The 12,441-nt window shown below is 43.2% G+C and overlaps 1 protein-coding gene and 1 pseudogene across 1 annotated transcript in view; both read right to left on the reverse strand.

Annotated features, from left to right (window-relative positions):
- Positions 1 to 12,441, reverse strand: part of LIMS1 (LIM zinc finger domain containing 1) — a 254,505-nt gene that overhangs the window by 188,825 nt on the left and 53,239 nt on the right. The window lies entirely within an intron of this gene.
- LOC128655173 (uncharacterized) lies at positions 3,325 to 3,443 on the reverse strand (annotated as a pseudogene).

Raw genomic sequence — 12,441 nt, forward strand, 5'->3', positions numbered from 1 at the left:
ATGTTTTATTTCACGAAGGCGACTGTGCTGTGCGAATTTTCACTGCAATATTGCCTTTAGGGGTCATGACTATGTGTAATCATGTGTCTGCTGCACTGTAATATAGTTAAATAGTGCAAATATAATGCATAAAGTGCAAATTTACGCAATTAAACAACGATAAAAAGGCGAATGGCTCATAGCAGCCATGTTGATTATGGAATATTCACAGTTTTAACAATCTTTGTAGATGTCCTTGCAAAGAGTACATGTACAAAATTGCGCTCCATTGCACTTAGCGGTTTCAGAGAAGAAGATGTTTAAACATTTTTGCACTTTTCAAAATGGTAGCTAGATCATGTGACTAAATAACTTCTCTTGAACAAACTTTATTCTAGGTAAGTACAGCAATGCACATAGCAAGTTTCACAACTGTAACGTAAGAGGTTCCGGAGAAGATTTTCAAGCGTTTGTTGAAATTTGTCGCAAAAAGCAATATGGCTGCTAGATCACATGACCTACGAGATTTATGTTGCATAGGATTATGCACAGCATAGATCTCTAGCACTATGCAAGTTTCAGGAGTTTTTGAGTTATGCTGTTGTTATTATAAGCATTTGAAAAAAACGGCGGAAAAATAATAATAATAATCTGAGCAAAAACAATAGGTGTCCTAATAATAACAATCTTATACAGTACACAGACTATTCAGTTTAATTGTTTTCATTTAAAAACTGTTGTTCAACTGATTTTATATATATATATATATATATATATATATATATATATATATATATATATATATATATATATATAGATAGATAGATAGATAGATAGATATACACACAGTCAGTATCTCACAAAAGTGAGTAAACCCCCAAGTGGAAATGTCCAAATCGGGCCCAAAGTGTCAATATTTTGTGTGGCCACCACTATTTTCCAGCACTGCATTAACCCTCTTGGGAATGGAATTCAGCAGAGCTTCACAGGTTACCACTGAAGTCCTCTTCCACAACAACATAACGGAGCTGGTGGATGTTAGAGACCTTGCGATCCCCCACTTTCCGTTTGAGGATGCCCCACAGGTGCTCAATAGGGTTTAGGTCTGGAGACATGCTTGGCCAGTCCATCACCTTTATCCTCAGCTTCTTTAGCAAGGCAGTGGTCATCTTGGAAGTTTGGGGTCATTATGTTGGAATACTGCCCTGCGGCCAAGTCTCCGAAGAGAGGGGATCATGCTCTGCTTCAGTATGTCACAGTACATGTTGGCATTCATGGTTCCCTCAATGAACTGTAGCTCCCCAGTGCCAGCAGCACTCATGCAGGCCCAGACCATGACACTCCCACTACCATGCTTGACTGTAGGCAAAACACACTTGTCTTTGTACTCCTCACCTGGTTGCTGCCACACACGCTTGACACCATCTGAACCAAATAAGTTCCAGTAATCCATGTCCTTAGTCTGGTTGTCTTCAGCAAAACTGTTTGCTGGCTTTCTTGTGCATCATCTTTAGAAGAGGCTTCCTTCTGGGACGACAGTCATGCAGATCAATTTGATGCAGTGTGTGGCATATGGTTTGAGCACTGACAGGCTGATCCCCCACCCATTCAACCTCTGCAGTAATGCTGGCAGCACTTATATGTCTATTTCCCAAAGACAACCACTAGACGCCAAGCACGTGCACCCACCTTTTTTGGTCAAACATGGTGAGGTCTCTTCTGAGTGGAACCTGTCCTGTGAAACCGCTATATGGTCTTGCCCACTGTGCTGCAGCTCAGTTTCAGGGTCTTGGCAATCTTCTTATAGCGTAGGCCATCTTTATGTAGAGCAACAATTCTTTTTTTCAGATCCTCAGAGAGTTCTTTGCCATAAGGTGCCATGTTGAACTTCCAGTGACCAGTATGAGAGAGAGTGTAAGAGCGATAACACCAAATTTAACACACCTGCTCCCCATTCACACCTGAGACCTTGTAACACTAAGGAGTCACATGACACCTGGGAGGGAAAATGGCTAATTGGGCCCAATTTGGACATTTCCAGGGGTGTATTAACTTTTGTTGCCAACGGTTAAGACATTAATGGCTATGTGTTGAGTTATTTTGAGGGGACAGCAAATTTACACTGTAATACAGGCTGTACACTCACTACTTTACATTGAAGAAAAGCGTAATTTCTTCAGTGTTGTCACATGAAAGGATATAATAAAATATTTACAAAAATGTGAGGGGTGTACTCCCTTTTGTGAGATACTGTATGTGTATATATATATATATATATATATATATATATATATATATATATATATATATAACATTCTTTTATACTGACAACCTGGCTAAAATTTAAGCCAATATCAAACATAAAATATTAAATTATTTGTTGCACAAGTTATCATTAAAAAAGGTACAGGATACCCAACATTTATTTTTTATAATTCAGAAATTCAGATGGAGCATACATTTTTAAACAACTTTCCAATTTACTTATATGATCAAATTTTTTTATTCTCTTGGTATCCTTTATTGAAGGAGCAACAATGCACTACTGGGAGCTAGATCAACACAATTGTTACGTCATCAAAGATTGCCGCAACTGGACACATGGGTTATCAAAGTTTTGTGGGGGCGGCTACATTACCCAGAAGCCAAATGGTGCATAGGGTGAGCGATAGGGACCAATTTGCATGCTGCATCAAGAAAAAACAAAAAAAATTCAACAGCATTAAAAAAGCCAAACATGCAGGAATACATGGAATTGCAACCTGACGCGTTTCATGCTTCTCTAGTGACATGCTATCACCTATGATTAAGCGCTAGAGCAGTGTGAAAGTGTCAGGGAGCCATTCCATGTACCCCTGCATGTTTGGCATTTTTAATGCTGTTGAAATGAATATGTTTTTTTTAATCTTATAACCCCTGGAGTGCAAGGGACATTGTTTTTTCTGAACACAATTGTTAAGCCAATGACAAGAGGCATATATGTGCAGCCACTAAACAGGACCTTGCTCCCAACTGCTGAGCCTATCTAGTTATGCTTTTCAACAAAGGTTACCAAAAGAATGAACCACATTAGATAATAGACGTCAATTGGAAAGTTGTTTAAAATTAGATAAATGCACAAGCCTATTTAAAACTGTATGTTCAATCTGAATCATGAAGGAAATTTTTGGGGTTTCATATACCTTTAAGTCAAGTTATATTCCACAAAAATATATCTGAATAAGAAGAAAGCTTTCAGTGCATCACTTCACATACCAATCAGTGATATACAAAACACACTTTTTTAGAGTAATAAAAAAAAATAGAAAAGGTTTCATTCAAGCACATCAAGCTCTGAACTTGGATAAAAATATGGAACACTTCACAAATGAGTGTGTCATCCTTACTCAGCTTACTCAGGGACCATGCTAATCTCTGAGTCTGTATCATTCCAATTTTAGATTATGTACTGCCGGAGCAAGTGCTTCCTGCAGATGTTTCAATTAAAACAATGCTGGTGGTGTGCTTTACTGTGACAGAAGAGGCTATGGTCACTGTGTATTTCTTGCTGGGCAGTTTTCCTAGGATTGAGCCTGCATTCAAAAGAGTATGTGTTACAGATGAACGACATGTCTCAGGTCATAGGGTGCAAACGTGTCCCCTGTGACTTCTGTCTGGTGTGATACACCCATGCTGTGATCTTCTGACTAGCTAGTCACCTCCACATCTAGGACTTAAAATACCTTCATTCACAAAAATGTTTCCCTACTTCATAACATTGTTGCATCATTCCCAGATGAGTGAAGCAAGTTACTTCTGTAGTACCTTGTTTCTCAACCTGTGGTACATGGGGGTTCCTGGAGCATTGGGAAGGGGTGCTCGATGGCTTTTACCTTTCATTATTTTGTCCTTATTTAGGCTAAGTTAAACATTTGATTTATTATGACTGAATTTTTTTTATATATATATATCAGTTCCCTCAACCACCCCAGATTGTATAAACCTACCTTGGCTGGCCAGCTGCTTACTCACTGTGACTGACTCACCTGTGCTCAGGTATGGACTTATAATTTGGCTTGTTAAAAAGACATATGAAGACTAGAGTTGAGAAACTTACATAAAGTTTAGCACAGACAGGGCCGGACTGGGAGCAAAAATAGGCCTGGTCATTTTAAGGCAAAGCATTCCCCCCATATTCCCACACACACACTCATACACTCATATGCACGCACACCACACACACACACACTCATATGCACGCACACCACACACACACACTCATATGCACGCACACCACACACACTCATATGCACGCACACCACATACACACACTCATATGCACGCACACCACACATACACTCATATGCACACACACCACACATACACACACTCATATGCACGCACACCACACATACACACACTCATATGCACGCACACCACACATACACACACTCATATGCACGCACACCACACACACACACACTCATATGCACGCACACCACACACACACACACTCATATGCACGCACACCACATACACACACTCATATGCACGCACACCACATACACACACTCATATGCACGCACACCACATACACCACATACACACTCATATGCATGCACACCACACATACACACACACACACTCATATGCACGCACACCCCACACACTCATATGCACGCACACCACATACACACACTCATATGCACGCACACCACATACACACACTCATATGCACGCACACCACATACACCACATACACACTCATATGCATGCACACCACACATACACACACTCTCATATGCACGCACACCACACATACACTCATATGCACACACACCACACATACACACACTCATATGCACGCACACCACACATACACACACTCATATGCACGCACGCACACCACACATACACACACTCATATGCACGCACACCACACACACACACTCATATGCACGCACACCACATACACACACTCATATGCACACACACTCATATGCACGCACACCACACACACTCATATGCACGCACACCACACATACACTCATATGCACACACACCACATACACACTCACATGCATGCACACCACACATACACACACTCATATGCACGCACACCACACATACACACACTCATATGCACGCACACCACACATACACACACTAATATGCATGCACACCACACATACACACACTCATATGCACGCACACCACACATACACACACTAATATGCATGCACACCACACATACACACACTCATATGCACGCACACCACACATACACACACACACACACTCATATGCACGCACACCACACATACACACACACACTCATATGCACCACACCACACATGCATATATGAATGCACACCCAGGGTGGATTTGATTTAAATCACAATTTAAAATCACTAGTTAGTAATTTAATTTATGGTTTTCATTTTTAGAATAATAACTTTTCAGATTATTTTTCCAGTTATATTAGACCATTACTGATTTAGTTATATATCACTAGATGTGCATAGATAGATCATTGAAATGAATGACATTATTGGGAGGTGAACTATCTCCAGTTTAATATGTTAAATAATACTTGATCAACTTTTCAGCTGTACTTTATTGGAAGGAGAACAATAATGATTACCTTAAAGGGACAATAAAGTCAAAATTAAACTTTCATGATTCAGATAGAGCATGCAATTTTATACAACTTTCCAATTTACTTCTGTATCAAAATTTCCTTTGTTCTCTGGGTATCCCTTATATACAAGTAAAACTAGGAAGGCTCATAAGAGCTCAGGAGTGTGCACATGTCTTTAGTACTCTATGGCAGCAGAGTTTTGCAACATTGTATAACAAAGCTACAAATAATGTTGCAAAACACTGCTACCATAGAGTACTAAAGACTCCTAGTTTTACTCTTCAATAAAAGATACCAAAAGAACATAGTAAATTTGATAACAGAAGCAAAGTAGAAAGTTGTTAAAAATTGCATGCTCTATCCGAATCTTAAAAGTTTAATTTTGCCTTTACTGCCCCTTTAATAATAACAATTTAAATAGTTTTATTGAACTAAAGAAAAATAACTGTTGCCTTAATAATATCAATTTAAGTGGTCTTATTTAACTAAAACAATAACATTATAATTAATGTTATGCATCCTCACATTAGGTCAAAATTAAACTTTCATGATTCAGATAGAGCATGCAATTTTTAACAATTTTCCAATTGACTTCTCTTATCTAATTTGCTTTGTTCCCTTGGTATCCATTCTTGAAAATCATACATAGGTAGTCTCAGAAGCAGAGCACTAAAGTGAGCTAGCTGCTTGCCAGTCTCCGCAAATATGTTCAGCGAGGCCCCAGTACAGAATAGCTCTCCTTCAACAAAGCATACCAAGAGAATTAAGCAAATTTGATAAAAGAAGTAAATCTTAAATTTGAAAATTGTATGCTCTGTCTGAAACCCAAAAGTTTTCTTTCATGAATATGTCCCTTTAAGGTACATTTTTCAACTCTGTATGTTTATTTTAAAAACATAAATTATGCTTACCTGATAATTTCATTTCCATCGAGGGGAGTAGAGACCACGGCTTCATTCATTACTGTTGGGAATTAAGAACCTGGCCACCAGGAGGAGGCAAAGACACCCCAGCCAAAGGCTTAAATACCTCCCCCACTTCCCTCATCCCCCAGTCCTTCTGCCAAGGGAACAAGGAACAGTAGGAGAAATATCATGGTATAAATGGTGCCAGAAAATAAATTAAATTTAGGTCCGCCCATCGGAGAAACAGGCGGGAGCCGTGGACTCTCCTCCCCTCGATGGAAATGAAATTATCAGGTAAGCATAATTTATGTTTTCCATCTAAAGGGGAGGAAAGTCCACGGCTTCATTCATTACTGTTGGGAACATATACCCAAACTATAGAGGACACTGAATGAAACGGGGAGGGAAAAGGCGGACCCTAATCTGAGGGCACCACAGCCTGCAAAACCTTTCTCCCAAAAACAGCTTCCGCAGAAGCAAAAACGTTAAATTTGTTAAACTTTGTAAAAAAAAGTGTGTAAGGAGGACCAGGTAGCCGCCTTACAAATTTGCTCCATAGAGGCCTCTTTCTTGAAGGCCCAAGACGAAGTCACAGCTCTATTTGAATGAGCAGTGATCCTCTGAGGAGGCTTATGTCCTGCTGTCTCATAGGCCAAGCGAATCAAGCTCCTCAACCAAAAGGACAAAGAAGTAGAAGAGGCATTCTGTCCCTTGCGCTTCCCTGAATACACCACAAAAAGAGATGTAGACTGTCTGAAATCCTTCGTAGCCTGAAGATAGAACTTCAGGGCACGGACCACATCCAGATTATGAAGTATCCCCTCCTTAGAAGAAGAAGGGTTAGGACATAAAGAAGAAACCACTATTTCCTGATTAATGTTACGGTTAGACACTACCTTGGGAAGAAACCCCAAACCAGTGCGAAGCACAGCCTTATCTGGATGAAAAACCAGATAAGGCGGCTCACATTGCAAAGCAGCCAGTTCAGATACTCTGCATGCCGATGCAATGGACAGCAGGAAGAGAACCTTTCAGGACAGAATCTTAATGTCAATGGAATGCATAGGCTCAAACGGAACCCTCTGCAAAACCTTAAGGACCAAGTTTAAGTTCCATGGGGGAGCAGACTGTTTAAAGACAGGCCTGATTCTAGACAGAGCCTGAACAAAAGATTAGATGTCAGGGAGCTCAGCGAGTCTCCTATGCAACAAGACTGACAATGCCGAAATCTGTCCCTTTAAGGAACTAGTGGCAAGACCCTTTTTCAAACCGTCTTGGAGAAAAAGGGTAGAATCCTGGATACCTTCATCTTATGCCAAATATATCCATGCTTCTCACACCAGGACAAGCAAGTCCTCCACACCTTATGGTAGATGCGACGAGTGACTAGCTTCCTTGCCTGAATGAGAGTATCAATCACACTTTCCGAAAAGCCTATCTTGGCCAAGACTAGGCATTCAATCTCCACGAAGTCAGCCTCTGAGAATCAAAATTTTGATGTGTAAAGGGGCCCTGTTCCAGCAGATCTCTGCGACAGGGTAACCTCCACAGTGGAGAGGATGACATCCCCACCAGATCCACAAACCACATCCTCCGTGGCCAACGACGGAGCAATCAGAATGTTCGAAGCTCGCTCCTGTTTGATGCGTGCCACTACACAAGGTAGAGGAGGTAACGGTGGAAAAAGGTAAGCTAGGCTGAACCCCCAAGGCACCGCTAAGGCATCTATTAGCTCTGCCTGGGGATCCCTGGACCTTGACCCGTATCAAGGTAGCTTGCAATGGAGTCTGGACGCCATGAGATCTATCTCCAGCGATCCCCACCTGAGACAAATCTCCGCAAACAAGACCATTCCCCTGGATGGAAGGATTGCCTGCTCAGAAAGTCTGCTTCCCAGTTGTCCACACATGGAATGTGAATTGCTGAGAGCGAGTAGCTGTGGGACTCCGCCCTCTCCAAGATCAGAGACACCTCTATCATAGCTAGGGAGCTCCTCGTACCCCCCTGGTGGTTGATATAAGACCGGTCGGTGGCCACCCCTTTATGCAGATTTTGTGTCAGCGGACTTCTTGCTCTGCTTAGACTTGTTCCTGTAATGCTCGTGGGATACTCCTCTCAGACCAAACTCGGCCAGTAGTCTTGTTATCCCGGCATCGAGCCGGAATGATAGCGAATATCCCAGAGCAGAAAAAGTTAGTAAGATGAGGAAGGCGGCACTCACCACAGGCAGGACAGTCCCCAGCGGCAACGGCAGAGCAGTCTAAGGACAAACCACTAGAATAGTCAGGCAGGCAGGGTTTGGCAACAGCAAAGCAGTCCAAGGGTACACCACTAGAATGGTAAGGCAGGCAGGATTTGGTGACAAAGAGGCAATCCAGAACAACAGGGGTTAATAAAGCAGAGAAGTCAGACAGGCAGGGTTCAGCAGCAGTATATCAATCCAGCAAATTAGGGGTTAAACAGATGAGTCAGACAGGCAGAGTTCAGCAGCAGTATATCAATCCAGCAATTCAGGGATATAACAGGCAGAGTAGTCAGACAGGCAGGGTTCAAACACATTAAGGCAAAACTGTAGTAACGATCTATCACACCTAGGAGCACACAAAGTAACACCTATACTTGGGCAGTGATAGATCGTTATTGAGGGACTTACATAGGCGCAGGATTCGGATCCGGACCCGACACAGCCCCTGGCAACAAGCAGGAAAGGAGATGCCACACCCCTAGCAATGGCTAGAGCGGTGCGGCGTGACAGTTCCAAGAATGAGCCGGCTTCCATGTTCCCTTGGACTGGTCCGTTTTCTCTGTGGCTGCTGGCGCTGGGCCTTGTTCACTCAAAAGGGACAAAAAGTAGATCCTTTAGGCTTAGCCTTCTTATCATGCGGTAGGCAAGCTCCTTTTCCTCCTGTAACCGTGGATATGATCGAATCCAATCCTGGACGGAACAGAATCTTTCCTTGAAAAGGCATGGACAACAGCCTTGACTTAGAGGTCATGTCCACATACCAAGACTTTAGCCACAGAGCCCTGCTAGCTAAAACAGAAAAACCTGACACCTTAGCGTTCAAGCAAATAATTTGCATATTGGCATCACAGATGAAAGAATCTGCGATCTTCAGCGCCTTAATCTTATCCTGTATTTTGTCGATGGAAGTCTCCCCCGCGACCATTTCACATAGGGATTCACACCAATACGTTGCAGCTCCGGCAACCCCGGCTGCGGCTGCTGCCGGCTGTAAAACAAACCCCATGTGTTGAAACATCTTCCTTAACATGTTTTCCAACTTTTAATCCATGGGCTCTTTAAAAGACGAACTATCCTCGAGGGGAATAGTCTTCTGCTTCGCGAGCGTGGAGATAGCACCATCCACCTTAGGGACAGTACCCCACAGCTCAAGCTGAGAGTCCGGAACAGGGAACAATTTCTTAAAGGATGAAGGGGAAAAGGAAGAACCCAATCGCTCCCATTCATTCTTAATAATATTAGCCATCTTAACAGGAACTGGGAAAGCCTGAGGCACCACCCTGTCCTCATATACCTTAGCAAGCTTAGGAATCGCAGGTTCCTCCGGAAGCTTTGGTTCCGGAACCTCCAAGAGTAGCAAGCACTTGCTTCAGCAAGTAGCGCAAGTTCTCTATCCTAAACCTAAAGTCAGGCTCCTCCGCAGCCGGAGGTTTAGATGACATGGACTCTGACCCAGAAGGGGCCTCCTTCGAAGAGTCAGAGTGGGCCTTGTCATTGTATAACGCTTCAGATATTTCCACAGGTGTAGACAACCGCTGGGTCGTGCTTCCATGATACGCCCTACGCTTGCACTTAGCAGAACGTGGTAACGCATGGATCACTTTCGATACCGCCATTTGCAGTTGATCCGCAAATCTGACGGCCAACGAATCTCTCTTGCAGGAGTAATGGTTGTACCCTGGGGCGCTGCATGTGCAATTGGAGATTAATGCAGGGAACGCACCTCACGGGACGGGGAACCCTCAGAGGTGGATGGCTCAGTAGTACTAGACATCTGTTTACTTTTAGATATCGTAACTTTATTAAGGCATGTGGAACATAGTTGAGCAGGCTGTTCTACCAGAACCTATTCACAATAAACACAGGAATGAGACCTTGTTAAAGAGGGAGAACCCTCTAACGCGTCAGAGTCCTCCATAACTTGCACCGTTATTACGGACTAGATTAACTTAATAAATAGGCACCTTTATACCTCCAATGGCCAGGGCACTAACCACCTCCTGTGACCCGGACTACAGAAACCGCTTCTTCTCCTGCAACGCAGATCATCAGAGGAAGGGAGATAGCCACACCCAGTCACATGGAATACCTGGCAGGACCACCCCCTGCCTAAGGAGAAAACGCGCCAAAAAATGGCTGTGCAATACTCCCGTTAGTCACCTGAAGTTCCACCCTGTCTTCCTCGTTATCATTTCGTATTAAAAATGAAACAATCTTACCAGAATCTACACTGTGGAACAGGAACACGGCCCTTCAAGTGTGACAGGTTAGTAACCTTGCTCCTGACATGGACTCGAGTGTAAAAAGCAGGCAGCGAAACTCTTCAACGCTGATTGCTTGTGGAGCTGTTATTATGAGTTGGGATGGTTTCGCAGAAAGACTCTCCCTGCATCTCCGGACTCTAACTTTCATCCAGGCTTTCACTGAGAGGCTGACAGGACTACTTAAAACTCCAGTCCCATTCCAAAGAGTACTACCCTCCATAAGAGACTACTCCGATCTTCGGCACTTCTCTGCTGTCCTGTGACGAAAGACAAAGAATGACTGGGGGATGAGGGAAGTTGGTGAGGTATTTAAGCCTTTGGCTGGGGTGTCTTTGCCACCTCCTGGTGGCCAGGTTCTTAATTCCCAACAGTAATGAAAGAAGCCGTGGAGAGTCCTCCCCTTGAGAGAGAGAGAGAGAGAGAGAGAGAGAGAGACGCAACGTTTTGGGCTAGTAACCCTTACTCATGCTACACGTTGCGTTTGCTGCTGTGTGCATATGCTTTATGAAAGCTAAAAGGATCAATAAATGCTTTAAGATTAAAGACTAAAGATTTTCTCCTCATCATTGGTGCTGTGGAATTCAGTTGCTGTTGATTTACAGAGATGTGTTTGCAGTGGCCCTCTACTACGTGCATCAGGGGCGCGATCCGATATACGGCGCAGGTTTTGGTGCAAGCGTGGAAACCTGCGCCGCCCGTAGTTTCACCTCGCACATCGGGCTATCACATATACGGCGCTGACAGTTGCTAAAGTGCCGTAAATCGGACAAACTAGCGATGTCCAGAAATAAGCGTAAGTACAAATTTCTGGAGTCACCAGTGACTTACGGCACTTTAGAAACTGCCGGCGCCTAAAAAAAACTAACTAAAGTATAAAATATCCCGTAACTGTCTAACACGCCTCCCAAAAATAGCCCGACACGTATACCCCTCTATCCGCAATCCCCCCCTCTCACTCCTAACAATAAATGTATTAACCCCTAGACCGACAACCCCCCACAACGCAATAAGCCTAATTATTAACCCCTAAACCGCCATATCCCACACCGCAATAAACCTATCCTAGTATTAACCCCTAAACCGCCACTCCCGGACCCCGCCGCCACCTACATTAAATGTATTACCCCCAAATCTGACCCCCCCTACACCGCCGCCACCTATATTAACTATATTAAACCCTAATCTGAGCCCCCTACACCGCCGCCACCTATATTATATGTATTACCCCCTAATCTGACCCCCTACACCGCCATCTATATTAAATACATTAACCCATAATCTGAGCCCCCTATACCGCCGCCACCTATATTAACTATATTAACCCCTAATCTGAGCCCCCTACACCGCTGCCACCTATATTAAAGGGACACTGTACCCAAACATTTTCTTTCATGATTCAGATAGAGCATGGCATTTTAAGTAACTTTC

Source organism: Bombina bombina, chromosome 3 (genome assembly GCF_027579735.1).
Source record: "Bombina bombina isolate aBomBom1 chromosome 3, aBomBom1.pri, whole genome shotgun sequence".
NCBI lineage: Eukaryota > Metazoa > Chordata > Amphibia > Anura > Bombinatoridae > Bombina > Bombina bombina.